Source organism: Capra hircus, chromosome 18 (assembly GCF_001704415.2).
Source record: "Capra hircus breed San Clemente chromosome 18, ASM170441v1, whole genome shotgun sequence".
NCBI classification, from domain to species: Eukaryota; Metazoa; Chordata; class Mammalia; order Artiodactyla; family Bovidae; genus Capra; species Capra hircus.
This window is the reverse complement of record NC_030825.1, coordinates 60145449-60172848: the sequence shown is the minus strand read 5'-3', so window position 1 is coordinate 60172848 and position 27400 is coordinate 60145449. Positions and strand designations below refer to the sequence as shown.

General features: G+C 43.9%; 1 protein-coding gene across 4 annotated transcripts in view; it reads left to right on the top strand.

Moving 5' to 3' along the window:
• Nucleotides 5132–27400, top strand: part of LOC102191785 (zinc finger protein 665-like) — a 46171-nt gene continuing 23902 nt past the window's right edge. The window contains exons 1-2 of one of the 4 annotated variants that reach the window (XM_018062969.1): nt 5132–5217; nt 6525–6611. The gene's annotated coding sequence lies outside the window, so the exon portion shown is untranslated. Of the gene's footprint in view, nt 5218–5831; nt 5989–6524; nt 6612–12906; nt 12997–26804; nt 27071–27400 lie in introns of those variants that run through there. The other 3 variants (XM_018062971.1, XM_018062970.1, XM_018062972.1) reach the window with 3 other exon arrangements.

Below are 27400 nucleotides of genomic sequence, written 5' to 3'. Positions count from 1 at the left end.
TCCAAGGGACTCTCAAGAGTCTTCTCCAACATAGCAGTTCAAACGCATCAATTCTTCGGCACTCAGCCTTCTTCACAGACCAACACTCACATCCATACATGACTACTGGAAAAACCATAGCCTTGACTAGATGGACCTTAGTCGGCAAAGTAATGTCTCTGCTTTTGAATATGCTATCTAGGTTGGTCATAACTTTTCTTCCAAGGAGTAAGCGTCTTTTAATTTCATGGCTGCAATCACCATGTGCAGTGATTTTGGAGCCCCAAAAAATAAAGTCTGACACTGTTTCCACTGTTTCTCCATCTATTTCCCTTGGAGTGATGGGACTGGATGCCATGATCTTTGTTTTCTGAATGTTGAGCTTTAAGCCAACTTTTTCACTCTCCTCTTCCAATTTCACCAACAGGCTTTGTAGTTCCTCTTCACTTTCAGCCATATGGGTGGTGTCATCTGCATATCTGAGGTTATTGATATTTCTCCCAGCAATCTTGATTCTAGCTTGTGTTTCTTCCAGTCCAGCGTTTCTCATGATGTACTCTGCATAGAAGTTAAATAAGCAGGGTGACAATATACAGCCTTGACATACTCCTTTCCCTCTTTGGAACCAGTCTGTTGTTCCATGTCCAGTTCTAACTGTTGCTTCCTGACCTGCATACAGATTTCTCAAGAGGCAAGTTAGGTGGTCTGGTATTCCCATCTCTTTCAGAATTTTCCACAGTTTATTGTGATCCACACAGTCAAAGGCTTTGGTATAGTCAACAAAGCAGAAATAGATATTTTTCTGGAACTCTCTTGCTTTTTCCATGATCCAGGTGATGTTGGCAATTTGATCTCTGGTTCCTCTGGTGGTCTGTATCTAGTAAGACTCATTCCCTGGATAGTTCTTTGCTGTTAGGGTATATTAATATAAATTTTAATTAAATTATTAAGGACACTCTTGGTTTGTCTCTGAAGGTTATCTCAGTAATCTCTCTTTGGATGAAGATCAGATGTCTCATGCACAACCTGCAACCAAGACTGGAAAAAGACTTAAGTTGAGAAACTGTCTCAAACCTGGATGGCAGGACCTTTTTATAGTTACTCTTAACTAGCTCATGCATGGTGAAATTGAAGGGAAACTGACTCTTAGATTAATTCCTACTTCCAAAGGCCCCTAAGCTGGACTAGTCTATAGAGAGGCCTGTTGACCTCAAACTCACCTTAAAGCAATGCTCAAACAGATGAAACTGCACTACAGTAGGATGAGAAAACGACGACATCAGTAGACAGCTTGCCCAAGATGCTGACCTGACTTGTATGATCATTTATAATGTTTTCATGATTCCTTGAACCTGTGCGTATCAGTCAAATGTTTCCTATCATAGGTACAATTCTATGCTAGTTTAAACCTCAATCCAATTGTTGGGTTGTGGCCAATTATCTGTGTCTAGTACTTCTGGGTTACCTTGCTGGAGTTCTGTTCTTCAGGGCTCTGATTGGATACCACCTAGGAAATCATTTTAGATGAACGTTCAGTCCTGTTCTGTCTACTCATGATATTACAAATAGGATCCTCTCACCTGGCCAGTTAATAATACCTGCTCTGATGTTACTTCCCTGGTGGCTCAGACAGTAAAGCGTCTGTCTACAATGCAGGAGACCTGGGTTCAATCCCTGGGTCAGGGAGATCTGCTGGAGAAGGAAATGGCAATCCACTCCAGTGCTATTGCCTGGAAAATCCCATGGACAGAGGAGCCTGGTAGGCTATAGTCCATGGGGTCGCAAAGAGCTGGACACGACTGAGTGATGTTGGCCATAGATTTAATTTTCTCTTAGGGTCATTCAAGCTTAAATTTCTCTTAAGGTCATTCAAAATCAGAGTGACGAGCTAAGTCTCAAAATTAACCTCTCATCTATTAAAAGGAAAACTCTCACAATTATGGGATGTATTCTGTATGGTTGACACAAGGCTATGGTTATTTAAGTTTAAAAGCTCCTGTATGTTGGGAACAATTAAATCATGCTAAAAATGATCAACCTAGTAATATTATGAGACACAGCCAGGTGCTTATGAACTACGCCTATTATTACCCTTAGAGAGAGAGATTGGTGTAAAACTCAGTGGATTTGCGGCACTAATTTATGGCCTTGACATCTACAGGGATGGGTACAAAGGTGTAGCCTGGGGTTCCCATGAATTTAAGGTCATACACATTAACAAATTAGAGGCAACCCCAACCAAACCTACCATTGGTATGATCCCAAAGGGTCAAAATATCTGTGTTCTACTGGTATGACCATTTAGCAGCTGTTTTCTTTGTGTGTGTGTGTGCCTTCAGTGGGACTGGAGGATGTAATTTGCCATATCAAAGCCTTGACAACTTACATAAGCTTTAAATTATAGTAACTGGGCTATTAACCTATTGAATTCTGAGATCTCTATGATGAGAAAGACCATGCTGCACCACTCCAAAGCCCTTGACACCTTACAGCATCTCAGGGAGATATCAGTGCTACAATTCAAAGTGAATGTTATAATTTCATACCTGATAAATCCTTTAATGTAACACATTTGATGAACCATATGAAAAACCAGATTTCTGCTTTAAGTGACCATTCCCCAGTTTTGATGATCTTTTAAAAAACTGGTTTGGTGTGGGAGGCTCATGGCTAAATTATTTACTTTTAATTCCACTAACGTTATTAGCTATACTATTTGTATTTTGCCTGTTTCACAAGATTATTGTTTCTTGTATAACCAAATGTATGCTGCTGCTGCTAAGTTGCTTCAGTAGTGTCCGACTCTGTGTGACCCCCATAGACAGCAGGCCACCAGGCTCCGCCATCCCTGGGATTCTCCAGGCAAGAACACTAGAGTGGGTTGCCATTTCCTTCTCCAATGCATGACAGTGAAAAGTGAAAGTGAAGCCACTCAGTCATGTCTGACTCTTTGCGACCCCATGGACTGCAGCCTACCAGGCTCCTCCGTCCATGGGATTTTCCAGGCAAAAGTATTGGAGTGGGTTGCCATTGCCTTCTCCCAGTAGAAGTTTAGAATGTGTACTAAAGGAACAATGAGGTTTTCATCAATTTTTAAAGATGTATTGCTCTTTTTGGCCACATGATGCAAAGAGCAGACTCAATGAAAAAGACCCTGATGCTGGGAAAGATTGTGGGCAGGAGAAGAGGGCAACAGAGGATGCAATGGTTGGATGGCATTATCCACTCAATGAACACAAGTTTGAGAAAACCCTGGGAGATAGTGAAGGACAGGGAAGCCTGGTGTGCTGCAGTTCATGGAGTTGGAAAGAGTCAGATTCGACTTAGCAACTGATCAACGAAAATTGCTCTTTTTAAAGCAATGGTTAGTAAACTTTGTCATTGTCAAAATTAAAAAAAAAAACAAGGTACCGCCAGAAGTTCCCATCCCATACCTTAGTCCTGCAGTCTCAGACAGTAGGTTTTGACCTTGTGTCTCTGGAACTGACCCATGTGGAAAAAGGAAAAGTTGTTATACAGGATATCACTGTAAAATGGCACGTTTTCCCCAGGGATAGTTTTGTATTTCTTATTTTAGTTTGCAGTACAGAGAGAAATCCAGAAAATTTTCTTGTTTTCTTAAGATGGTTAAATTACTCTAATGGCCGGAAATGATGTGCATCCAATTACCACCCTATAGGAACTCTTCGGAGACCAGGTTCCCAACCCCTGAATTGCCAAGATCAGGACAGGCAAGAACCTGCTGACAAAACCATTTCTTTATTTATTTATTGCACTTGAAAATATGTGGGTTGTTTTCAAATACCTTTTGGTATTGATTTCTCACATAGTTTCACAGTAATAAGAGAGCAGGCCCTGTATGATTTCAGTACTCTTTATGTAAGCCATGAAACTTTTGCACCTTGTTTTACGTCATGTTCCAGTGTCTCCTGGTTAATAGTCTATGGGAACTTGAATAAAATTTGTATCCTGCTCTTGTGTGAAAATTGTATAAGTCTTAATTATGTTGAATTAGTTCACAATTCTTTTCAGGTCTAGTATACCCTACTTTCCTGTCCATTCTATAAATTTTTGAGAGTTTAATATTGAAATTCGAACGAAAACTCTTAATTTGTCCACTGAAAAAATTGTAATATATAGTGGAACTGTTTGTAACTATTTTGAAAGCCTCATGTAAATGCGTTGTCATACTTTTGTCATTTCAAAAAATTGAAAAAAAAAATCTTTATTGAAACTTTTTTACTTGTTAGGAGGACATCTCCTAGTTTCCAGCATACCAGTCTACAAAGTTATAGGCTTTTGCCTTAAAAGTGTAACGGGGTGACACAGCGACCTGGGAAGGCAGGCCGCCTCTGCTTGCGTGGCCGCGTGGAGCCCCACCACAGCGGTGCCTCTGGTCCGCGGAACCCACCAACTTTTTCCTCTCCACTGTGCTTAGTGCATGTTTTCCTCGCATCCCGAGGGGGAGCTCAAAGTGACCCAAGTCCTCAAAATTTCCAGGAGGCTGTGCGGAATGTATAAAATTCAAATTAAATCGGAAGAATTTAAGGAGAAGAGAACTGTCTAGCAGCCAACAGGCACGAAAAGAAGAACTCAAAGGTGGGCACGGATTGCAGATTTTTAAGTCTGTCCCCATACCCTGGCTGCTTAGATGTTGCTAAAACACTGGATGAGTCTTACTAACAGAGGCTTCCCTTGTGGCTCTCTGGTAAAGAATCCGCTTGCAACGCGGGAGACCTGGGTTAAATCCCTGGCTTGGGAAGATCCCACGCACAAGGGAAAGACTACCCACTCCAGTATTCTGGCTTGGAGAATTCCATGGACTGTATAAACCATGGGGTCGCAGAGTCGGACACGACTGAGCAACTTTCACTACTAGCACCGTTCTTTCCTCAACATATGACAAAAAGTTTATTTTGTTCATCGACATTTCCATATTGTAATTATAGAAGACTATGCTATCTATTTAGATGTTAAAGGCAACAAATTTAAAAAAACAGGCTGTAATTCATCGGGCATCACAGGACTGTTAAACACCTCCCGGCCCCTTGCCCCGCCTAGCTCTCGCTCTGGAGACCTGGACGCTCCTCGCCCCGCCCCTCGCCTGCAGCGACCGCCCCGCCCCCGACCCGGAAGCTCCGCCTCGGAATCCGCGTGTGCGCAGTTTCCTGCGGAAGCGGAAGGCCGCGAGAGAAGGTCGCTGGGGGGCCCTTGAGGATATTTTCTCGTAGTGTGAAGGTATGATGTCCGCTTAGCCGTCCAACCCGCCCTCGCCAGCCCATCTTAAGGGTCCCGCTGGTTCTGCGGAAGTAACATCCCACTACCGCGCCGTCCACAGCAAATAAACCCAGAGGCCGCGGTTGCACGTCGAGTGTTCGAAATCGCTCTAAGGCTTGTCCTTGCGGTTGGCTTTTCAGCCTTCGGCCCCTGAGACACCGCCTTTCGAGATATTTTCCTGCTTGAAACTTAACCGTTAGTACCTACGCCTGTGCCCTGTAAGGTGGGCGGGCGCGAGGGGCATTCGGGCACGCCCGCCTCCACCGCCTCACCCTGTCGGCCCCTGGAGGTCGCGTGGACAGCCCCGCTCCCAGAGAAGCCGCGTCCTCTGTCGGCCCCTGGAGGTCGCGAGGACAGCCCCGCTCCCGGAGAAGCCGCGTCCTCTCCCCGGTTCTGGGATTCTGGAGAGCCCCCCTGGCTCCCAGCCTCTCTGCCCTCGCGTCTTCTCAGGCCGATCGTTCTGCCCCGCCCGCCTCCCTTCCTGGTCAGTCCCTTTTCCTCACCCCTGGGCTGGACATGTGGCACCCAGTGTTTTTCCGTCACGAATCGTCTCGTTGGAAAAGGTGCTCTTTTGATAGGTGGGCGTTTCATTTACTTATCGTTTCTGTAGATACGTGGGCGAGGGGGATCAGAAGAAGCAGTGACAGAGTGAAAGGCAAACTCAGAAGTGGAAAAAACAATGAGAGAACCGACGGGGTCGCCCAGGATGGCTGAGGCAGTTGCAAAGGGATGGTGAAATGAAATAGAGTTAGCCCTTAAAGCAGCGGGTGGGTGAAAGAATAATGGACAAAGGCGTGGGATCTCCAGGAGTTGGAGACAAGGAGTCAGGGGCCGCGCGTCTGCGGTAGGAGGGCTGACAGGGGTGATCCTAGGAGAGAAACAGGGATAGGTGTTGACTAGAAGAGAAGAGAAGGAAATAAGCCTAGACACCTGGAGTGCCCCAGAGTGGGAGTGTAACAGGGAGAGAAAGGGTGTGACTAGAAAGCAGAGAGGGAGCAGAGTTGGAGAAAGAGAGACAGATGTATAGATGTTTAGGACAATTAAAAGGGTTGGGGTGGGGAGAAGAGCAGTAAGAAGAGAAACAAGTTGCCGAGGAGGGCAGGAGAGGTGTGAGGGAAGAAATAGGAGGGCAGAAACAGCATCCCACCTGAGGCAATGGACACCAAAGGACTGTTCCACATAGTGAGGTCTTCCTGTTTTTGTGGTTGTGGCGAAGGAAGGGGGAATGTTGATTCTAAGCCTAAAGCAGCCTGTTTTCCACTTGCCAGATCAACTTCTAAAAACTTACATTGTCTGAGGAAGAAGCTGGTAAGAGGAGGAAAAAAGGAAAGAAAAGAGGAATGGCTCTTTCCCAGGTAAAATCGTATTCCTAGTTGATTCTCAGTCCTTCCTGAAATCCCTTCTTTGGACTTACTAATCACCTCTGACTCTGAAGTATCCTTCCTGAGGCCTGTACATGCACACTCACCAGGGAACTTCCCTCAGGGCCTGTCGTCTCCACTTAGATCCCATCTCTGCATGACCCAGTGGCCTGGACCTTGTGTGGAGGGCACCATCCTGGGCAGGGCTTCACACCCACTGGTTTGAGAAGGGCTCTCAGTGCTGTTGGGCAGGAGGGATTGCCTCGGTCCTTCTAGCTGTGCAGTCTGCTCTCTGTCAATCAGGATTCAGAAGCTGTGGGTGGAAGTCAGGTATTAACATGCACAGTACCTGGTAAAATTTGGAAGTAGACCTAAAAAGGGAAATTTGTTCTAAGGTAATTGAAGCGAAGTGAGTGAGTCACTGATTTCAAAATCCTGATTGGAAATGGGATGGAAAGTTCAGAATCAGGTATCAGTGATAAAGGGTGTGCTATTCCATCATCTGTTTGAAACTGTAACATGAGTCTAAATCTCTGAGAGCTGGAAATTCACTTTCATCGCCTTCATTCTTCAGATTTTGTCTTTTCACTGTGTTTATTTTGTGGTTTGGCACAGAGATGTTTTTACTTTTAATGCAGGTGAGGTTTCCTCTTCATTGTTTAACCCATGGATTCACCATTTGTTATGGCAACTGTCTTTTTTCCGCTAGGTTTTCTTAGCATCCTTGTCATTAGATTTTAAATATATGCAAATATTTATATGCGTATGGTTATATTTTAAATACAGGCAAATATATGCAAATGGTTATTTCTGAACATTCCCTTCTGTTCCCTTGGTGTATAAATCCATGTTTATGCCAGTGCTACACCGTCTGGATGATATTGTGATATGGCTTGAAATTTTAAAAAGGGTGGCCTTCATCTTTCATCTTTGTACTTATTGAAGAGTATTTTTGCAGTTTGTCATCGCCTTGAGGTTCTTTATGATTTCTGGCAAGTTTTTTCTATTTCTGCCAACATTTCTATTGTACGCTTCATAATGAATTCATTAAATCTGTGGAACACTTTGAGTAACTTGGAAATACAGAGTACTGAGATTGCCAGTCCATGACTACTAGATTTATTTATTTTGGATTTCTTTTAGAAATGGTTAAGTAGTTTTCAGTGTATATGTTTCACCTCCTTGGTGAATTATTCCTAAATATTTCATCCATTTTTAGTATAATAGTAAATAAAATTGTTATTTGATTGTCTTTTAACATTGTTCATGGTGTATAGAAATGCAGCTGATTTGCACATTGACTTTTGTATCCTGCAAGTTTGCTAAAGTTGCTATTTGATGTGGCAGGGGGTTTTTTGTGTCTGTGTGGAATCTACAGTTTATACATAAAAGACCTTGTCCTCTAGGAAAGAAGGTAACTTTCTAATTTTTCACTTTGGGAAGCTTTGATTTCTTTCTCTTGTCTAATTGCTCTGGTTAGGGGTTTCAGTCCTTTGTTGAACAGTGTTGCAGAGTGTGTGTCCTTGCCTTCTTCCCGATCTCAGAGGCAAAGTTTTCAGTCTTTCACCATTGAGAACAATGTTAGGTGTGCTGTTTTCATACATCATATATTTTAGTTTGAGATACTTGTTTTGAAAACAAAACAAGACCCGAAATGGACGGGAATGTATCAAAAGTTCGAACAGACATGAGATCTCAGGGCAGGGAGGAAAGCACAGCTTTAATAGTGGTTGGAAATGTCTTATAATGGTACATAGAAATGATAGCTTATGGTGAACAACATCGGATTCATGATCTCCGAAGAAGAAGATATAGCTTTGGAACCAGGGACCAGGCTTGATCACTCAAGAGCTTTTTTTGTAGCAGAGTTTTATTAAAGTATGAAATGGGACAGAGAAAGCTTCTGACATACACATCAGAAGGGGGATGGAGAATGCCCCTCCTCGCTGTTCTTAGCAAGGGAGCTATATAGTTTCTCAACTGCTTATTACAGTAAGTCAAAAGAAGGTCTCAAGGTTGTAAAGCTCTTACCAGACCCATTCCCAGAATTTACATTTCAAGATGACAGGATTAGTCAGAAGGTTCTCAAGAAGGAGAAACCTGTCCTCAAGCAGGAAACGTTGTTCTATTATCTTCAGTTCAGTGCAGTCGCTCAGTCATGTCCCACTCTTTGTGACCCCATGAAGTGCAGCATGCCAGGCCTTCCTGTCCATCACCAACTCACGGAGTTCACTCAAACTCATGTCCATCGAGTCGGTGATGCCATCCAGCCATCGATTCCTCTGTTGTCCCCTTCTCCTCCTGTCCCCAATCCCTCCCAGCATCAGAGTCTTTTCCAATGAGTCAACTCTTCACATGAGGTGGCCAAAGTATTGGAGTTTCAGCTTTAAAATCTGACATAGATTCTGTTCCAAAGAACACCCAGGACTGATCTCCTCTAGAATGGACTGGTTGGATCTCCTTGCAGTCCAAGGGACTCTCAAGAGTCTTCTCCAACACGACAGTTCAAAAGCATCAGTTCTTTGGTGCTCAGCTTTCTTCACAGTCCAACTCTCACATCCATATGGACCACTGGAAAAACCACAGCCTTGACTAGACTTTGTTGGCAAAGTAATGTCTCTGCTTAGTACAGAGTTTAATAGAGTTATTTTGTTGTGTAATCATCAGCTCTGGGCTTAAAGAAAAAAGTTTGTCCTTTTCTCCTCCTTGATAATTCCAGACCACTTTCTATCCTCCTCGAGAGCCCCAGACCCCTTTCTCCTCCTCGGGTACCCCGGACTTCTCAACCTACCTCAGAACTGACTCTCTCAGCTCTTTGGCCAAAGAGAAGTTTCTTTATTAAAGTCCCAGAGGAAGCTTAACCTTTCTCCAAGTCCTCAGCCTGTCCTTCAACATGTATCATGTGTTCTTCCACCTGCCAGTGGTGCTGCAGCTCCATCAGACACAAAGGCACGGTTTGTATCCACAACACTCGCCATCCCCCTGCTGTGAGCTGGTTGTTCTTGAGTGTGAGGAGCATGAGGTGGGCTGCCTTGCCCCCTCTTCTCTCTTTGTGGGCTTGGATCTATTGGCTACTCAATTCTTAGTCCATATAGATCAGAGCTGATGCCCCGAGCGTCTAACCCCTGATCCGGTGCCGCTTTCATCACAGTTGTCATATTTGGGAGATAGAATCGGCAAATGGGAAAGTACTGGCTGCTCTTTAATTTTATCTGGCACCTCAGAACCTGTAATGAACTGTCTTAGTCCCTGTCTGCCTCTTGAGATCCTTCAGCCGTTTCTGCTGTTCTCCTTTTGCTGCCATACATGTCAGGGTGTGTGGAATAAGCTGGTGGATTGGATCTTCTGTGCCTGTTACTTGGGAAAACTGTAAGGACAGCAGTCCAACAAAGGGAATACGTGTGAATCTTTCAGGCTCTTAGCTTGGCATCTCTGGGTGAACCAAACAGTCCCATTTCAAGGTCTTAGGATATAAGACCCCCATATCTCATAGTTTTCCACTCTTGTACTGGTCTATTTTTTTTTTAATTATTTTTTTATTTTACTTTACAATACTGTGTTGGTTTTGCCATACATTGACATGAATCCGCCATGGGTGTACATGAGTTCTCAGTCCTGGATCCCCCTCCCACCTCCCTCCCCATATCACCTCTGGGTCATCCCAGTGCACCAGCCCCAAGCATCCTGTATCCTGTACCAAACCTAGACTGGTGATTCGTTTCTGACATGATAGTATACATGTTTCAATGCCATTCTCCCAAATCATCCCACCCTCTCCCGCAGAGTCCAAAAGTCTGTTCTATACATCTGTGTCTCTTTTGCTGTCTCACATACAGGGTTATCATTATCATCATTCTAAATTACATACATATGTGTTAGTATACTGTATTGGTGTTTTTCTTTCTGGCTTACTTCACTCTGTATAATCGGATCCAGGTTCATCCACCTCATTAGAACTGATTCAGATGAATTCTTTTTAATGGCTGAGTAATACTCCATTGTGTATATGTACCACCACACTCTTATCCATTCATCTGCTGATGGACATCTAGGTTGCTTCCATGTCCTGGCTATTATAAACAGTGCTGCGATGAACATTGGGGTACACGTGTCTCTTTCAATTCTGGTTTCCTCGGTGTGTATGCCCAGCAGTGGGATTGCTGGGTCATAAGGCAGTTCAATTTCCAGTTTTTAAAGGAATCTCCGCACTGTTCTCCATAGTGGCTGTACTGGTTTCCATTCCCACCAACAGTGTAAGAGGGTTCCCTTTTCTCCGTACCCTCTCCAACATTTATTGCTTGTAGACTTTTGGATCATAGCCATTCTGACTGGTGTGAAATGGTACGTCATAGTGGTCTTGATTTGCATTTCTCTGATAATGAGTGATGTTGAGCATCGTTTCAAAAATATGGAATGCTTCACGAATTTGTGTGTCATCCTTGCGCAGGGGCCGTGCTAATCTTCTCTGTATCGTTCCAATTTTAGTATATGTGCTGCTGAAGCGAGCACTGTACTGTTCTATCTAGTCTGGGAGTGTAGACTCTTCCTGACTTTGCCTTCTCCTTAGTTTGTATAATTTTTCCTTTTAAATTTGATTTGGAAATATGTGGCTCTAGGGTCCGAAGTCATGTCCAGTTTCTTTGCTGTGGTAATCCACCTGTGTTTACAGGGCAGCTCCTCATGGACTCTCTGTGGTGTGGGTTTACTGGGTAAGAGAAAAGTTTTAAAGGAGAATACTTTCCCTTATTGGTTGTAATATTTTCCTGCTGCATACAGAATTACCACTTGAAGCTACTTAGTATAGAGGTCAGCGTGTTCTGTGATATGAGAAAGTATCTGAAGACCTTGACCTGTACATCTTTTTCTGGCTTTGAGTGATGTCAGAGAAGCCTGCGTGAAGGGCACTGTGATAGTGTTGTTCACGTGTACTATCACCATGCCCTTTGAGCCTCACCAAGAGGTGTAGGAACTTCTCCTGACAAGCGTACTGTCCAGGTTCACACCCTCATATTTGTGAGGCCGTTGACTAAACTGTTGCTGATGCTGCATGCTTGTCACTTGGGTGCTGTTGATCATTCTGCCTCCACATTTAATTTTGTAGCAACTTAATGACAGAGCTTATGTAGCGCAGTGATAACTTCAGTGATGAACCATCATTTGTTTTTTTTCAAGGCATAGCTACTTTCCTTTTTTTTATATTTGTATGCATTATAAATGATTATCTTTTATTTTTGTCATTAAGTTTCTATTTTATGTTACTCTTTGTATTTTATTTGCAGTATGTGGGATGGTTGGTTAAGAAAGCTCCTCTACTCCTATGATGGAATTGGTGATCTGTACTTTTTAGAGTTCTTTATGTATTCTTAATGTTAAACTATTATTGAATATATGCTTGGCAATTTTTTTGTATTATAGTGTACATTGTTTTTTCACTGCTGAGGATGGTTTACTGCACAATATTTGATAATTAGGATGTGTGCAATCTACCTCTTTTTGTTTTGTTGGCGTGAGGTTTTGGCGTTGTATCTGATAAATCATTGGTGAATCCACTGTCGAGAATCATTTTTAGGTTATCTATACGAAATTATGGATGCTAGGCAAACTTATTGTGATAATCGTTTCACAGTATAGGTATCAGTTAATTTTTTCTCTTTAGCTTAAACTTAAACAATGATATTTGTCATTGTAAGAGTTGCTTATACAACCCCCTTTATGTCACTGTTTAAAGAGTTGGGTTTAGAAAGGGGAAATAATTAAAACACGTTGGATTAAAGAAACAATAATGCAGTTTATACTCATTTAAAGTGTCTTGCTCTTAAAAGTCTGTGGTTAGTGACCAAAATGATCACTTCCCTTAAGTCCTCCATCTCAGACACGCAGGTACTGACCCTGAATTTGTTGAACTCAGCCCTATTCTAAGTTTGCTGTTTTGTAGCGTGTGAGTAGGGAAAGGCCCATTTCTACCCAGGCAGAGTTTTGTATTTGTAATATAGAGACTAGTCCCATTCTTGTTTCTTAAACTGCCCAAGTTCCCCGATCCCTGAATTGCTTCAGCCTCACTAGCCGGATCTGAGCACGACATGCTGTGAAAAAAAGCTTTTTATTGAGAATAAACCCTTTTAAGAGGAAGTATCTTGTCTTCCAACATAACTTGAAGCTTTTACCTGAGCACTGTTACAGAGGGTAACTTAATGCTGTCAAGGTAACAGGCCCCGCCCCTCCGAGCCCCGCCCCTCACACGAACTCTGCGCACAGCGAATGCTCGCCCCGCCCCTCGTCGGAAGCCTGGGCTCTAATACCAAAAGCCCTTTCACACAGAGCCGGAAGTTGGAGAGCGCGGAGCCGAGGTCCCCGAGCGGCGCCTACGCTTCCTTCTAGAGTAAGTTTGCAGAGCTCGCCACCCTTCCAGTCCCCACCTCCGCCCCCGCTCACTCGTCCTCATGATGTGGGAATTGCTAGCAACCTGAACACCCTGGCACCCGGTGCTCGGCCCCGAATAAACGCCGCCGCTGCCGCTGCCGCTGCGGCCCAGTTATCTTTTCGTTTGTGTTTTAAGTGTTGCTGAGGCGGTTTCGGCCCTCGGTGCGCGTAGACACCGCCTCTGGCGACATTTTCCTGCTTAAAACCCTTGTTTACCTCTGCCTCGCCAAGTAAAGCCCTCTCTCGCGAGTTGGAGTCGCGCTCGCCGCGTCACCTTCTCGACCGCTGGAGGCAGAGCCCAGATAGGCCGCGCGCCCTCTCCCCGGTCCTGGGATTCCGGAGAGGCCGCCCCGCTCCCGAGCCCCCTCCCTCCCAGTCCTCTGTCCTCGGGTCTCCCGAGACCGGTCCTTCCGGTCCTTCTGCCTCGCAGCAGCCTCCTTTCCTGTCAGCCCATCCCCTCACCCCTCATAGGGTAGGTGACCTGGGCCAGCCATGTGACAGCCAGTGCTGTTCCATGCCCAGTTCAACTCGGGGGAAAAGGTGATCTTCCGGTCCGGGGGCGTCTCGTTCTGTCGCCCACTCAGTAAATTCAGGAGGCAGGAGGATCAGGAGAAGCAGGTCCTCAGTCAGAAGGACTGAGAGAAATAACTGAAGCTGAGGAGAAAAGCATCAGGGAGAACCAATGGGAAAACTGAGACTGGCTGAGGGATTTGCAAAGGGATAGTCAGGTCAAAGAGGTTAAGCCTTGAAAATAGCCAAGTGAGTGAAATAGAGAAGTATTAACAATTTAGAAAGCCAGATCTCCAGGGACTGGAAAACAGCATAGGGAGCACCGCCCTGTATCAGTAATGGGAGCCGGGAGGCAAAGGGCAATGAGGGACGTCAGAGGTGGAGAGTCCCTAACAGGGTTTTGGCCGGGTTTGAGTCCAGGCCTCTTGGGTTAAAGTCCCGATTGTGTTTTCACCCGGTTGGAGTCCCGCCACAAGGGTTCAAGTCTCAATCTGAGGTGGCCGGTTTTATCATGGTGCTAGGGGAGAAAGAGGCCAAAGGGTAAGGAGCAGAGGAAGAAAGGGCTGGAAGGAAGCATAGCCACATGGCCTGCCAGAGAGTGGGGAGGCAGGGAGAGTCACAGCGAGAGAAGAGGAGTAATCTGGAGCGCAGAGAGAGAGCCGAAATGGGGGAAGAAAGAGGCAGACATAGGTATTGATTTTTGAAAGACTCAGGAAGGTTGGGGAGAGAGCATTTCGAGGGGAAACGAATTGCAGCAGCCTGGGACAGGACACGTGTGAGGGAGGAAATAGGACAGGAGCAGCAGGAGAGCAGAGGGGGAGAAAAAGAGACACCAGACCCAGATGAAATAGGGAGCTAGGTGAACAGAGGGGTAAGCTCGATCCAGGTGTGGCCAGTTATTTGGATACAGATGATTTTTTTAGTTATGCAGAGGAGGATGAGAATTTCCCAAAACTCATGTCTATAAGGCTTGTGTCTTTTTTTATTAGTTGTGGCAGAAGATGACTTTCATTTGCAAACCCTGTTGAGCCTGGGGCAGTGGCTTGATTCACTGAGTTGTGAGTGACCCCCTTCCCTTGTCCTATCATAAGATAGAGGTCAGGGAAGAAGAGACCTGGGGCAAGAAATGACTGACTCTAGAGTGTCAGTCTGTGGTCGCATTTTTGTGTGTTTTTGATGAATTTTTTTGGCTGTATTGTGCCATGGGCTCAGGAGTTGTGGTTCCCAAGTTCTAAAGCACAGGCTCAGTAGTTGTGCACAGGCTTAGTTGCTTGTCTTGTGGGATCTTCCTGAACCAAGGATAGAACCCATGTCCCCTGAATTGTCAGGCAGACTCTTATCCACTGTATCATTATTGGATAACATTTTTAAAGAAACACTTTGTTTTAAAAACGGATTCACAGTTTCTGTTTTCTTTATGTATGGTGCTTTTTGTAGCTTGGAATAGGTCTTAATTCATTCAGTTTCTGTACTCACTTTTAAGTTCAGAAATAAGCTTTTTTAGTTTCCAGTATACTACTCTTATCATCCTTTTCTAACTATGATTATTCTCCACATATTTTAAACTTTGACACCAGATTTTTAGATTAGAAATATTTGTTTTTGGGGTTTTTTTTTTTCAAGTTTTCTTCAGATTCATTCCTTGCCTGAGTGCTTTTTCCCTTCATCTCATACATTTGAAATTTTCTTTAGTAAGTAGTAAATCATCTTAGACTATTTTGTGCCATACTTAGCAGAAATGTCACCTCGCTTATCAGTTCTAATGAGGTAGATGAACCTAGAGTCTATTATACAGAATGAAATAAGTCAGAAAGACAAATACTGTATATTAATGCATGTATATGGAATTTAGAAAGATGGTACCAGTGATCCTACATGCAGGGCAACAAAGGGAGACACAGATGTAAAGAACAGACTTTTGGACTCAGTGGGAGAAGGTGAGGGTGGGATGATTTGAGAGAATAGCACTGAAACATGTAAATTACCATATGTAAAATAAAATGATCAGTGCAAGTTCAATGCACAAAGCAGGGTACCCAAAGCCAGTGCTCTGCAACAACCCAGAGAGATCTGGTGAGGAGGGAGGTGGAAGAGGGTTAAGAATGGAGGGGCTGCTTCTGCTGCTAAGTCATGTCAGTCGTGTCCAACTCTGTGCAACCCCATAGACGACAACCCAACAGGCTCCTCTGTCCCTGGGATTCTCCAGGCAAGAATACTGGCATGGGTTGCCATTTCCTTCTCCAGTGCATGAAAATGAAAAGTGAAAGTGAAGTCGCTCAGTGGTGTCTGACTCTTAGACTCTTAGTGACCCCATGGACTGCAGCCTACCAGGCTCCACCATCCGTGGGATTTTCCAGGCAAGAATACTGGGGTAGGTTGCCATTTCCTTCTCCAGTGCATGAAAGTGAAAGTGAAGTTGCTCAGTCGTGGCCAACTCTTAGACTCTTAGCAAACCCATGGACTGCAGCCTACCAGGCTCCACCATCCATGCAAGAGTACTGGAGTGGGGTGCCATTATAGTCACTAGCAGTCTGTTAATGAAGAAAAGGAAGGTTTTAAAACTCAGAATGGCACCAGGCCTCTCATCCATAAAATGCATTTTGGGATAATCTTGGCACCAGATGATTCATCCCAGGCCATACAATGATTAACTTGAATCTTGTAGAAGGGCAGATTACCACACAAATAGTTTTATTTACATAGGTTAGGGGAACAGTATCTGAGTATAACATACTGGTTTGTGAAGTAGGTTCTCAGCCATTAGGCGGAACCGACTTGAAGACAGAGTCTGGGGTAGGTGCATAGTCCATTCACATAGCTTAAGACAAACATTTCCATAAGAAAAATGGATTGGTTAAGTCAAGGTTTAGAATAGTTAACTTCAGGTGAAACCAGGTGTCATTATGGCAACAAGTATGTTAAGAGAAACCTCCTTTTAAATTTGTATAAAGAAGGAAAAAAGTATCACTAGTTTGTTTGCTCCTGCCACTTAAGAGAGATAAAAATGTCTGACACTTACAGCCTATTTCCTCCATTTGGAGACCCCTGACCTTCCTGCCTGTTACCCTTTCAGTCCCCCCTTTTCTTTTAGAAGAATTATGTTGCCTAGGAAAAAGGGGCATCATTCTTGTTCCATAACTACTTCCGAGCTGACGAGGGGCGTTGTCCTTAAATTGGTGAGGCAACATATTCTCCTAACCCTCATACCGAAGATGTCTGATCCAGGGCCCCCAAATAGTAGTTGGAAGCAGCTGCAGCAGTAGCAGGAGTTAGAGCAACTATTGCAGGAAGGGGGACCCCGTCCAGGCTCTGAAACTGAGATTTTGTCTAATACTTGGAAATGAATTGTCTGAGGAGACACATGTGCTGACAAAGCAAGAGATTTTATTGAGAAAGGGCACCTGGGTGAAGAGCAGTAGGGTAAGGGAACCCAGGAGAACTGCTCAGCCATGTGGGTCGGAGTCTCGGGTTTTATGGTGATGAGTTTAGTTTCAGGGTGGTGTTTGGCCAGTCATTCTAATTCAGAGTCTTTCCTGGTGGCGCACGCATGGCTCAGCCAAGATGGATGCTAGCCAGAGAGATTCTGGGAAGTGGACAGACACTCCGTGTCTCCTTTCAACCTTTCCCGAACTCTTCAGGTTGGAGGTGGCTCATTAGTTCTGTATTCCTTATCAGGATCTCCTGTCATAAAACAAGTCATGCAAATGGTTACTATGGTGCCTGGCCAGGGTAGGCGGTTTCAATCAGTGTGCTTCCCCTAACACAGCCATTTGTAACTTAAAAGCTTTCATGCAACTAGAAACAAATCCAGTTACACAGTTACAGATGCAGGGAGCAAACGGCAAAAACAAAACAATCAGAATTATTGTAAGTAAGATAGTTTTCCACCATGGGGCACTAGTTAACATCTCCCAAAATGAGGTAATTGAGGCTTCAGGAATATCCATAGCCTCAATCATCTTTTCATGTGTATAGTCAAATGAATAACAGTGCTCATATCAGGAATATATGTCCAGCATTGGGTATGAATAATGGCACAAGTTCCTGCTCGCACAGCTGTCAGAATATCTAAACCTAATCTATTTTGTAAAACCACCTTTCTAATTTGTGCTTGTTCAGCATTAAGAGCTGAAATAGGTTTTTGAGAATCCTGTAATGCCTGTTGAGTAAAATTTGTCAAAGATCCACTCGTAGCATAACATCTGTAGTTCCAAAAGAGGGAACAAAGACTGCAGCCAAATAATGATACCAGTGAAATACAGACCTTGCCCACCGAGTTTTAAGGTGGGGTAAATTAGCAGGCTTTTCTGGAAGCTCTGAAAATATAAAGCCATGAATAAAGGCTAGACGCAGAGTGCATCTCCCTATCCAACCAAGAGGAAGCCATGCCCATAGGTAAGAGCCACATATCCCGTAGGTCCCGTTTGGAGCAAGGCAGCTGACTGAGATATCCAGTCCCAATTAGTGCCTGGCCAGACAAAGGGAGGACTTGAATTGGGGTTGGAAGACATGGAAATGATTACATTGCATACTTCCTGAGGCAAAAATCCCTATTGTTTCCAATCATTGTAATGAAGTTGTTGGCTAACTTTTGGGGATGGCTCTGTTTGTTCCCAGCATATAGGGGCAGTAGATACTAGACATCCTTTTTCAGGAGTTAGCCATGTAACCTCATCTCATATTTGATAAACGTCAGGTAAAAAACCATTAGATCCAGACCTATTTGCCTTATGTGTAGTGAAATAGTCATTAAACCGAAACAATGTATAATCAAAAGTCACCTTATGTCCGTAGTTAAAGTACAAAGTGTTGCACCAGTCCATTTTAGGGTTGGTAGATGTCATCAGATGAAGAAGAGGCATCACATATGATTGTTGTCGAAGGTATTCAGAGACTTCGAGAAAGTCTTTTTCTTGAAGTGGAGATGTCCACCGCAAAAGCCTTTCATGATGAAGAGGGGAGCACTCCGCAGATCCAGCAGTTAGACCAATTGTGGAATGCAGCGTAGGAGTGAGCCCAGGACAGGAAGGCATTGTCTTGAGGATCAAACGGCACACTCGGGATTTTTGGAGTCAGCAGAAGTAGGCTCACATAGATTTTCAAGCCCGTCTGAAAAGTACAAAGTCAGAGCATAGAAAGTAAAGACATAAAATGAAGTCACTTAGTTCTGGTCAGGTTGCCACCTCTTAACTCAAGTGTGGTGTACCCACGAATCAATTCCTGGCACTTTGACAGCTGTGGAAGAAGAAAGAATAACCTGGTAAGGGCCTTCCCAGAGGTCGAGGGTAGGGGTCCCCAAATCCCAATGTTTTTATGAGGACCTCGGTTCCTGGCTCAAATAAAGGCTTGCTTGACTCAGAGGCTGGGTCAGGAGTCGTCTCCCAGAGTTCTGTTATTGCCTGTTGAAAAGCTGAGAGCTGAGTTACATAACTAGTTAATTCCAAGGCTTCAGGGTCTATAACAATGTCTGTGCATAAGAAAGGCCTTCCATAACTACATTCAAAGGGGGACAGTCCCTCCTTTTGGGGGCAGTTCAGGCCCTCATTAAAGCTATGGGTAGGACTTTAATCCAATTGTCCTGGGTCTCTTGAGTTAATTTGCGCAGATGTCTTTTGATAATGTCATTAGATTTTTCAACCTTTCCTGAGGATTGGGGTCTCCAGGAACAGTGTAAGTGATACTCTATTTCTAGAGCTTTAGATACTCCCTGAGTTACAGCAGCTTTAAATGCGGAGCCATTGTCACTCTGAAGGCTCCGTGGCAGCCCAAACCTGGGGATAGTTTCATGGATTAAAATCTTTATAACCTCCTTAGCCTGCTTAATATGACAGGGAAGAGCCTCAATCCATCCAGTAAAAGTATCTAGCCAAACTTGTAAGCAAGAATATCAATTAGCTTTTGGCATATGAGTAAAATCGATTACCCAGCCCTCTCCAAGATCCTTTCCACTTCGTTGTAATCCAGATATTGCTAGCTTCTCAGTCTTTGGGTTATGTTTCTGACGAACCTCACACCTTTTGGTAATGTTCTTTAAAGTTTTCATTACATTTTTACATTTACATTACAAGTTTTCATTACATTTTCATTACAAACGAGAAGCCATCTGGTAAATACTCTCTGCACCCAAATGAAAACTCTGGTGTAAACCCTTAAGAATTTTCCTTTGAGCACTTTCAGGAATTATTAATCGTCCATCCTCAGACTGTAACCATCCTTTATCTGTAATCTTTGCTCCTCTTTTCTCATATCTTTCTAATTCTTCCTCAGTATATTGTGGTTTTTCCTGTTCCACAGGATCTGTCCAGATCAAAGGCATCTACAGTGAAGGGGTTTAATAAAGTGTCAGCTTCTCTGGCTTGACAGTCAGCCAGCTGATTACCTTCAGCTGCTTTACTCCCATCCCTGCTGTGCCCTTTGCAATGCAAAATAGCTACTTCTTTAGGACAATATATAGCAGTTAAACAGAGAAGGCAATGGTACCCCACTCCAGTACTCTTGCCTTGAAAATCAGAGGAGCCTGGTAGGCTGCAGTCCATGGGTCTCTTAAGACTTGGACAGGACTGAGCGACTTCACTTTCACTTTTCACTTTCATGCATTGGAGAAGGAAATGGCAACCCACTCCAGTGTTCTTGCCTGGAGAAGACAGGGACAGTGGAGCCTGGTGGGCTGCCATCTATGGGGTCACACAGAGTCAGACACGACTGAAGCGACTTAGCATAGCAGCAGTAGCAGCAGCAGCAGCTTAGCAGTTAAAAGTCTCTCAATCTCTTTGAAATGCTTAATACGTTCTCCTGTTGCTGTTTTAAACTGTCTTTCTTTCCATATTGCAGCATGAGCATGTAAAGTCAAATAAGCATACTTAGAATCCATGTAGATTTACTCGCTGCTCTTTGCTTAACTCTAGAGCTCGGTTCAGAGCCACAAGCTCCGCTAACTGAGCACTGGTTCCCTGGGGGAGAGATTTTGTTTCTGAAACCTGTTCAGCAGTCACCTCGGCGTAACCTGCTTTATGCTTTCCATCCCGAACAAAAGAACTGCCATCTGTAAATACTTCCATGTCAGGATTGTCTAATGGGATATCCATTAGATCCTCCCAAGCTGCATAGTTTAAAGTTAGGAATTGGGAACCATCTAGATCAGGTGTTTCATTTGCCTTCTCAGGAAGGAAAGTGTCAGCATTTAAATGTCCACAGACTTTAAGGTTAGTTACTGGTCCTTCTAACAACAGTGACTGATATTTAGGAAGCCTACTGTCTATCATCCAAATATTAACCTTAGAATTTAAGATTCCACTCACATCATGAGAAGTCAGGACAGTAAGATTTCGTCGATTAATTATTTTTAAAGCTTCAGGTGCTAATAAAGCCGCTGCCCCAATTACTCTTAGGCAGTGGGGCCACCCACCTGAAATTACATCTGATTTTCTGCTTAGATAAGCAATAGGTTGCTGGTGAGGCCCTCAGGCTTGTGTCAAAATTCCCAAGGCCACACCTTTTCTTTCAGTGGCAAACAAATTAAATCCTGACCCTGTGGGCAAGCTCAAAGCAGGAGCTTGCAAGAGGGCAGTCTGAAGAACCTTAAAAGCCTTTTGAGTATCTGGAGACCAAAGCAGTTTGTCTGTTCGGGCCTGCTGAATTTCAGCTATAAGTTTATATAAAGGCCGGGCAAGTTCCCCATAACCCGGAATCCAAATATGACAGTAGTCTGTGATTCCCAGAAATCGTTTCAGTTGTCTTAAAGTCATAGGTAGGGGATGATTTAGTATGGGTTTAATTTTCTCAGGGCCTATGGCCCTAGTCCCTTCTGATATGATTAGGCCCAGATATCTAACAGATTGTTGACAAAGCTGAGCCTTTTCTCTTGATGCCTTATAACTGCAGCCTGCCAGAAAGTTTAAGAAATCTGAGGCTCCGGAACAAGCTTCCTCTGTCTCAGCACAGAGCAAAATATCATCTACATATGGTAACACGACTGCTTCGGAGCTATTAAAGTTTTGAGATCCTGTGAGAAACTTTGTCCAAATAAGTGAGGACTGTCACAAAATCCCTGGGGCAAAACTGTCCAGGTTAACTGAGAAGCTGGCTGCATAGGGTCTTCAAAGGCAAATAGAAATTGACTTTCCTCTGCCAAAGACACAGAATAGAAAGCATCTTTCAAATCAATTACTGAGAAATATTTGGCTCGTTCAGGAATTTCAGACAATAGAGTATAAGGATTAGGCACCATGAGGTGTAAAGGAACTACAGCCTCATTTATTATTTGCAAATCTTGAACTAGTCTCCATTTATCATTTGATTTCTTTATACCCAAAATAGAGTTGCATGGACTGTTATAGGGAACTAATAGTCCCTGCTCCTTAAAATTTTCGATGATGTGTTTTAATCCTTCCTTAACCTCAGGTTTCAGTGGATAGTGTTTCTTATGTGGAAATAAGTGGGTCTTTGAGCTTGACAACTACAGGAATAGCATTTTGTGCTCGACCCACAGATTTTCCATCAGCCCATACTGTAGGATTACATTTTGTTCAACTAAAGGGAGAGAAAGGGAGGGCTCCATATTTATGAAAGCAGAGGCATGGACCTTGTTCAGTATATTCCTCCACAAAAGGGGTGAGGGAGACTCTGACACAATCAGAAACTCATGTGAAAATAGCCCAGAATCTCAGTTTCAACCTAAAGAATAACTGAAATAATACCCTTTGGCTAGTCCAGATAGTCCTATTATGGAAGCGGATTGGGAAGGATGTGGGCCATGGGCTTCAGTAAGCACAGAGGAAGTTGCCCAGTATCTAAAAGGAAATCGACGGATTGGCCCCCCCACAGTTATTAATACCCGGGGTTCCTCAGGTGTAATTAGGACAGGAGCTTGTGTGGGGACCCCCGGGCACCTTCAGTCCTGATTGTCTTGAGAGTCTGACCCCAGGTGTCATGACAACACAGTATTTTAAGAGAAACATCCTTTTAGATTTTATAGGGAAGGAAAAAATATCACTAGTTTGTTTCCTCCTGCTTAAGAGAGAGAAAAATGTCTGACACTTGCAGCCTATTTCATCTCTTTGGAGACCCAGTTTGTTTCCTCCTGCCGCTTAAAAGAGATAAAAATGTCTGACACTTGCAGCCTATTTCCTCCATTTGGAGACCCCTGGCCTTCCTGCCTGTTACCCTCTCCACATCGTGTAATAAAATAGACTTATTTTCAACTGTGGTTTTACCAAAGACATGAATTGTGTGTATGTGTTTATGTGTGCACACACAAATGGATATTTCTGGTCTCAGCTCTTTACCAGAGAATGACGGAGGTATGACATTAGATCTTGTGAAATTAAAGGCATTTCTTTGAGAAATGGAAAAATAAAGGAGCATTTAACATGATAAAACCAACAAAATGCTTCATTCTTTCCTTTCAAAAAATGAAAAAAAAAAAAAAAAAAAAAACACCTAGTTTAACTGGTTAGTCTAATGGTCTGTTTTCTCCATTTTCTATGATCAGTGAAAAAAAGTGAGCTGTGTGGTGATATGAAGCTGTTTCCCTCAGGTCCCTTTGTGACTTTACTGTGCAAATGAGGAAGGATGGGCTGGATTGACCTGGAACCTTCCAACAGAGCCTCTCTCTTCATAATGAAAAAGATTGCTCAGATCCTATTCCCAAGCTGACCCCTTACTGTGTTTGTTGTACCAGTGGATATATATTTCAATTCTGTATTTTAAAAATATTTTACTGCAGTCGTATAATAAAGAATTACCTGCTTGGTATCAGTTTGACCCAATCTTGAAAGAAAAGTTTCTTTTGCTCAGATACATGACAGATGTTCCTGGTCTTAAATGGGATGGGCATTAAGGACAAACGGCCCAATTGCCCTTCAGTCTCCCATTTCATTATTCAGTTATACCCGGTTCTCTTCACTCAGTTCAGACCTTCTCATAAACGGGCCTGAGGGAGCCCACTTGTAACATGCAGATGAGAGACTAGACCGGAATCTCTGAGTATGAACAACACTGACCCCTTAAATGATTAGTTAATTGGCTGTGTGTCTGTGTGTGGCAGTTCTGGTTTCAAGGGAGTTTCTGGTAGTAATGAGAATTTGAAATAGATCCCAGTCCTTACTGAATGAAAAATGAACAGGAAAACTGTAGGATGGAGGCAGGATCACAGGCTCAGAATTAGATGACTTCTATGAATAAGGCTAAATCTGAAGGGAGATTTTTTTTTTTTACATCCTGACATTCAGACCTCCACTGGCTTTCATTTGTTCTTGGGTCAAAAGCTTGACTCCTCACTGTTTCTCCACAGCCATCTGTCAGGCTCAGGGCCCTGTCAGTGTCTCCAACCTCATTCTGGGAGTTGACCCTTTGCTCGTAGTTCAGCCTGTCCTGGTCTCATTTACCTTTTCTCTTGTTTCCAAATACCCAAACCATTTCTGTCTGACATTGTAGTTCCTTTTCTCACCTTCAGGTCACCGTGCCTCAGGCCCTTTGTCACCCTTCAAGTCTAGGCTCAGAGAGGTCTCTATCCCCTCCTAACAGTCTCATGTTACCCAGGCTTATTGCCTCTGTATCAGTTGCCATCAGCAGAAATTAATGCCCTTCTTCATGGGTTATTTTGAGTCCTTCCTGGTTCCCCTTTTTTAGGGCTCATAGTATTCCTCTTCTTCCCAGCATGGCTGCAGTACCTGTTACTGGAAATGTCTGTAGATGACAGGACTGTGGGTTGGGCTGAATAATCCTCAGGGAAGACCAAGAGAACAGGGCAGGTGATGAAGATATTTCCCATGTGTTCTGGACATTTCAGCTGTAATTGATCTTTACCCCATGTGACTACTTAATTACTCAAAAGATGAGCCAAGAAATATAGGAAGTCCTGAAAAGCCCTACAGAACTGGTGGTCCTCAAGCAGTGAGCTAAGATGTCCCCATGTTTAGTCTGCTGGGTTTCATCCTCTGCAGCCCCCAGATCTAAGCTCTGTCCATCCAGGGACCAGTCACCATCGTGGAAAGCAGCTTTGCCATCTGGAGTTCATGTGCTCAGTATCAGCGTTGTGATTTCAGTGCACTGAGGATGAGCAGAAATCCAAAGCCTAATGGGGCAGGAAGGAGACGCTGCCCCGTGTGCCCCCCAAGAGCTCGAATATCTTCCAAGTAGGTGTGGGTGGAGAAAACAGGAGAGAGTGAGACCTGGAGACCCTTCCTTTGAGACTTCCTCATCTCAAATGCCTTTGTACGTGGACTCTTATAATGTCCCCAGGTGGTGGCAGACTTTCGCAGGAGGGCCAGCATCTTGATTTTCATACTCCATGTGCAGTGTCCTTTGGGTGGTAGCTAGTGGGCACTCCTCTTGTGACCACCTTTGCCAGGAAACCCCTGTGCACTTTAGTCTTGCCTAGTCCGGTCATCAGGGAGGAAAGGTAGACAAATGGGGAAAGCAGAGGGAGCCTGGTGGGGTCTGCAGGATGGTTGTGGCAGTATGTAGGGGCATCAAGGTGAGCCCAGTGAATGGAGTGTGCCCATCCCAAGTGTAGTTGCAGGGACAAGGGGTGTGTGGATCTGTTGGAAGAGAATGGCTCCGTTCCAGGCTGGAGCACCTGGAAGCGGGTTTGTTGGAGAGCCTGCATGGAGTGGTTTGAGGTTGTACTGCCTGAGCTCATGTTCCCTGGGATAGCAGTGCTGAGGCTGACATGTGCCTGCACAGGTTTGATTTGACAACTCGTGACCTCAGGTGAGCAGCAATGAAGGACGTGGAATTCAGCCAAGAGAAGTGTTTTCCACTGTTAGAACTGTGGCCTGGGCTGAGCCTGCAGGCAGCTGTGGGTGCAGGAGGATGGGAGCCTTGGGCTTGAGGGGCTGGTTCTAGCAGGTGCCCCCAGCATCCACTCCATGCCCTGGCTTTTGTTGGCTCTTTTAGCAGGCAGGCACCATAGAATAACAGGGAAAATCTCAGGTCATCTTTTGCATCAACTTTGGTATCATTGTGTACTTGGGGTTGCTAGTGCAGAAAGGTTCCTGTGCATTTGGGAAGATACCAAGAGAATCTGGAGTGTTTCCTTGGAAGATGCTGAGGTCTCACTGGTCCATATGCATCATTGGAATTATCCCTCTTTTTCATAGACTTTGGAGATTTCGATGTTTGACCTGGATCACTTACTGTAGATGAAAATATGGTGTCTTGTGTCTGTGGATCCTTGGGTGTCCTCTTTTGTATTTTGCCTCATGCATGAGCTTCAGGGCTTGGAATGCTTTGTATTTGTATAAGGGTTAGAGGCTGATTATGGGCTCTGGACACTCTGTTGGACACCATGAAAGTTTGCAAGTTTCTTTTGAGTCCCGCTGGGAAAATAGGAGTACTAAGGTTAAGATCACAGAATTCTTGTTATAAGGTGGTCCTGCTCGGTAGGAATCTCTGGGCCCAACCTGAGAAGAGTCATAAAGTCCTGTGATGTAGGAGAGGATGGCTTCAAATAATCAGAGCGCAGCGATGCCACAGTGATCTTTATCCTGGAAGCTTGTCCTCCAGAAGATGCAGCTGCAACTGTCTTGCTGCCAGGCTGGGTTCTATGCACTCCTGTCCCTCCCCAAATAAGCACACATACAACACAGTACAGAAAACACGGAATCTTAACTGCACTGTTGGTGGTAATGTTAATGGTGCTGCTATGTTGGCAAATAAAATGGAAGTTCCTTAACAAATATAGAACAGGCCTTCAGACTGTCAAACCCATTTCTGACAGATATCCAAAGGAAAAGCAATCAGTGTTTGAGGGATATGTCCATAGTCTCATGAGTGTGACTGGATTTGCAGTAGCCAAGGCATGGACACAGCCCAGATGTCTCTTAACGAAAGAATAGGTTACAAAAGTGTGGTATAGAAATACTTATTATATCCTGTATATTCATGAACTATTGTTTCTCTGTATATAAATATAAAAATCAAGGATCCTGCATTTATGCCAGAATGAATGAACCTAGAGAACATTATGCCAAGTTAAATAAGCCTGACAAATGAGGACAGACCCTATGTGGAAACTAGAACTGTCAAACTCATAGAGCCATCGAGTAATAAGGCTGTTACCACAAGGTTGATGGATGGGGAAATGGGGCACTGGTAGTGGAAGAGTAGAGATTTTCCGTTGTAAAATAAGTAAGTTCTGGGGATCTGAGGTACTGCATGCTGCCGGTAGTGTTTCTATATCCTTGAAATTTGCCCAGAGAGAAATAATACAGTGTAGTCATAGGTGGACGTGTAACTTCCTCGACTATAATAATTATTCAGTGTATGAGTCTATCACATGATTACTTTGTACACAGTACATTTATACCAATTTTGTTAGTTACACCTTAGTAAGGCTGGGAAAGAAAAAGAGAGTTGGGGGGCGATGATTTTCTCTTCTGAATGGTGCTCAGTCCAGGCTTCACATTTCATTGATGACGCATTTTGCATACACATGTGCTGGAGTCCAGCGCCAGCAGCCAGGGAATCATCCTGAAGAGATAAGCGGTGTCGGCAGAGAATGATGCAGCCTCTGACTCAAGGTACGGGACTGCATGTTTATTTTAAGCTTCAGGTTCTGTTTTATACTATGAGAAAAGCATTAGGTCAGAGGTTTGGCATTTTCAGTTTCCCCTCACCCAGATTTATTGTCTCCAGAAAACACTGTTGCCCTTCGAACAGAGTTTCTGCTTCAGCGATTCTCTCAGAATCCTATTTACTTTAACGTGTGATTACATTGTAACTCATGCTTTCGTCTGGGCTGCAAACCAGATTCCTCAGTTTATTTCTTATCATTCTAAATCCTGTTTGCCTTTAGCATCCTAAACTCATTATCACCTAAAAAGGCTTCTAGCTATTAATATCTCTGAAAT